Genomic DNA, 4,265 nt, shown 5'->3' on the forward strand with positions numbered 1-4,265 from the left:
GTGCCCCCCCCCCTCTTCTCTGAAACCCCCTTTCACCGTGGATAAGCAGGGGAGAGTCCGGGGAGATTCCTCTCAGCTGTGCTGTGGAGAAAATGGCACTGGTGAGTGCTGAGGGAGAAGCCCCGCCCCCTCGGCGGCGGGCTTCTGTCCCGCTTATATATAATAAAAACTGGCGGGGGCTCTTTATATATACAGTGCCTAGCTGTATATATATCTCTTTTGCAGAAATGAGGTTTATATTTCTGCCCAGGGCGCCCCCCCTGCGCCCTGGACCCTTACAGTGACTGCCGTGTGTGAGGTGTGTGGGAGCAATGGTGCACAGCTGCACTGCTGTGCGTTACCTCAGTGAAGATCATGAAGTCTTCTGCCGCCTCTGAAGTCTTCTTTTCTTCTCATACTCACCCGGCTTCTATCTTCCGGCTCTGTGAGGAGGACAGCGGCGCGGCTCCGGGACGAACTCCAGGGTGAGACCTGTGTTCTGACTCCCTCTGGAGCTAATGGGGTCCAGTAGCCTAAGAAGCAGAGCCTTGAAACTCACAGAAGTAGGTCTGCTTCTCTCCCCTCAGTCCCTCGATGCAGGAAGTCTGTTGCCAGCAGGCTCCCTGAAAATAAAAAACCTAACAAATATACTTTCTGTCAGAAAGCTCAGGAGAGCTCTCTGAAAAGCACCCAGTCTCCACTGGGCACATTATCAAACTGAGGTCTGGAGGAGGGGCATAGAGGGAGGAGCCAGTGCACACCAGATCTAAAGTCTTTCTTAGAGTGCCCATGTCTCCTGCGGAGCCCGTCTATCCCCATGGTCCTTACGGAGTCCCCAGCATCCTCTAGGACGTAAGAGAAATGTCTGTAGGCCTGATATTTTGGGTTAAATATAATAGGGTGCGAGTTCTGTAAAGTTGACAGATTAGCGCTAAATGCACGTTTTCAGAACTCACAAGTGTAATAGGCTGCGAGCAGAGCCGAAACTAGGGTGGGGGGCTAGGGGGGCATTTGACCTGGGCGCCAGACTGGAGGGGGCGCCGAGACTGTCACTTTAACCCCCCCTAACGCCCCCTCCCTTTGCGGCAGCGATACCTTGTTACAGCCGGCGGAGCTCGCGCCTAGCCAGGCAGGCACACACACCGCATCGCAGCGCAGCGATGACACTGAAAATAAACTACATCTCCCAGCAGCCTTTGCTGCCGGGAGCTGTACTTTACTTTCAGTTTCATCTCTGCAGCGTGCTGTGATCGGCACAGCAGAGCAGCACTAAGAGGGGGCACGGGGGACAAATTACTACTCCCCCACCTTTCACCCCACTGCTAGAGCCTTTACTCATTGCAGCCACTGCTGCAGTGAACATGAAATTCTAGGTCCGAAAATGGGGCGGGGCTAAACGGCACTGCACACACAGTGCCACCATGCCAGCCAGCAACAGCGTGGGAGAGAGGAGGGGAGAAGAGCAGCACAGCCTTAACAGTGAGTATAACTCAGGGAAGGGCACTGTATGTTTCTGTGACTGCTATATGTGTGTATGAATGTGTGCATGTGTGTGATTGTATGTGATTAGGTGTGTCACTACATATCTGTATGGGTGTGGTATACGTGACCGGGCATACCGACGCTGGTATCCCGGGAGCGGAATGTCATCGGGGGGATGGGGGGGGGGGGGGTGGCGAGCGCAGCAAGCCCCTTTGCAGGCTCGCTGCGCTTGCCACGCTGGGGAGGGTCCCTGTTGGTCAGCATGCAGGTGTAAGTAGATACAGAAGTAAAAGATGCGGCACTGAAGCTGGTTCTCAGTAATTAAGAGACACACACGGTCCTGCGTTTCAAATGCAGGACCGTGTGTGTCTCTTAATTACGGAGAATCAGCTTCAGTGCCGCATCTTTTGCTGCTATATATATATATATATATACATATACACTTGAATGCGAGGGGGGGCGCTAAGTTAATTGCTTGCCCCGGGTGCCAAAACTCCTAGTTTCGGCCCTGCTGCGAGAACATGCAAACTCACACTAATCTCACATTTCCACTACTCACATGCCCCAAACTCGCATCCCCATTATTTAAAATATACAATTCCCACAATGTAATAGGGTGTGAGCTATAAATCATTTTTGGCACTAACTGTAAATCATCACCTGAAGCATTTTAACACAGAAAAACATTACAGGTTGAGTATCCCATATCCAAATATTCCGAAATACGGAATATTCCGAAATACGGAATTTTTTGAGTGAGACTGAGATAGTGAAACCTTTGTTTTCTGATGACTCAATGTACTCAAACCTTGTTTAATACACAAAATAATTAAAAATATTGTATTAAATGACCTTCAGGCTGTGTGTATAAGGTGTATATGAAACATAAATGAATTGTGTGAATGTACACACACTTTGTTTAATGCACAAAGTTGTTAAAAATATTGGCTAAAATGACCTTTAGGCTGTGTGTATAAGGTGTATATGAACCATAAATGCATTCTGTGCTTAGACTTGGGTCCCATCACCATGATATCCCATTATGGTATGCAATTATTCCAAAATACGGAATAATCCGATATCCAAAATACCTCTGGTCCCAAGCATTTTGGATAAGGGATACTCAACCTGTATTAGCAAAAATTAAATCCCTATATAAACCATACATGCTTCCATTTCACTTACGTCATTTAGCCCGCCCAAGGACTCCTGTGAAACCAGCCAATGGGAGTCCAGGGGCGGGCTAAATGACAGTTGACAGGCTGAGCAGTATGTGGCATGCTTCGGCAGATGAAGGTTCCCAGGGAAGGAAGCCAGGACATATGTTACATACAACTTTACATGTATGTTGTTCATATGTCCTGGCCAGATCACCCCTGCACACATTGGACATAGCTGCAGCCCAGGGGCAGCAGCGGCTCCTGCCCATGACACTTCTGTCCAAACCACAAGGCACTCCACAGCAAGTTTTTATTTCCAGGTAATGGACATTAACACATTGCACCTAAATTTCCAACTTAAATGCCAGCTCATTATTACATGGGCAGGCAATTGCTGCATTGGAAACTATTAACAAAAGCTGAATGCCAAGAATAATGATTACTGTAAAGGATAAAAGTAATGAGGTTCAATTTTATGCCATTTTTTCTGCTCTCACACAAAATATCTGTAATTAGTGCTGTGAATAATGAGCTAGGACTTATTTATTTGAAGAAAACATTATATTTATTTAGTAGTATATATTATTATGTTGAGCTCATTCCAGACCCAGGAAAAAAACAATTTATTTTTACTTGTTTTTATCCTTCACAGTGTAAAATTCTTCAGAAAGTCATGGTCAGATGATCACATGCGACCGCGTCACCCCACTGTGTCCCTCAGTTTTTGACAATGAGTTCGGTTCTGCAGATGTGCATACTATAATATTTAAATGTTTAAATAAAAATACTATTGTGAAGGTTTTTAAGTGAAAAATCATCAGTTAAGTGGTTTTAAATCTTTTTCCTTTATAGTCTAAATATGGCTCACAATAGAGGTTCTATCGACAGGAAATGTTAACATATTTTTTGCATACTTGTCTTAATATGAAGCATGTACGGGTTGGGTTCGCATGACCACATACCAACTCTGGGATCCCAGCTTTTAGATGCCCGGCGGGAAGGGCAAGCAGATTGAAGCCCCTTGCAGGCTCGCTGCGCTTGCCACGCTTTGGGCTCGGTGGTGAGCTGCACTCGCCACAGGTTCTATTCTCACTCTATGGGTGTCAAGGACACCCACAAGTGGGAATAGTTCTTGTTAGTCAGCATGCCAACTGTCAGGATTGTGAGAAAGTGGGATCCAGGCGTTGGTATTGTGACCGGTGGTCTCCTGACCGCCGGTCGCTTAACTACAGCCCGTCTCTACAGTGTCTAAAGTATTAAGTATGTTTAATAAGCATTTACTGTACTTACAGTATCTATAAGAGGCGACTTTATTGAGCGCCAAAACAATATATACAATATGGCAAAACAGCCGATAAATTTTCCAGACATGAGTGGAAAAGCTGAATAAGGGGTCTATTCATGAAGCAGTGAAAAGTGTGGAGAAGTGAACCAGTAGAGAAGCTGCCCATGGCAACAAATCATCATTGAAGTAATCATTATATTTTGCATATTATAAAATTATACAGTTGCCGTGGGCAACTTCTTCACTGTCTCACTTCTCCACACTTTTCACTGCTTCATGAATAGACCCCTAAGGCCCTATGTATATATTAAATATGACAACCAAATGTCTGATAAATGCACTTCATTTGGAATATGTCA

At 45.8% G+C, this 4,265-nt stretch overlaps 1 long non-coding RNA gene across 1 annotated transcript; it reads left to right on the forward strand.

Moving 5' to 3' along the window:
- Positions 1–1,228: 1,228 nt before the first annotated feature.
- LOC134943644 (uncharacterized) lies at positions 1,229–3,435 on the forward strand. The gene is made up of 2 exons (XR_010181653.1): positions 1,229–1,458; positions 3,274–3,435. It is a non-coding gene; the product is annotated as an uncharacterized LOC134943644 (long non-coding RNA).
- The last annotated feature ends 830 nt before the right edge of the window (positions 3,436–4,265 follow it).

Source organism: Pseudophryne corroboree, chromosome 7 (assembly GCF_028390025.1).
Source record: "Pseudophryne corroboree isolate aPseCor3 chromosome 7, aPseCor3.hap2, whole genome shotgun sequence".
Taxonomy (NCBI): domain Eukaryota; kingdom Metazoa; phylum Chordata; class Amphibia; order Anura; family Myobatrachidae; genus Pseudophryne; species Pseudophryne corroboree.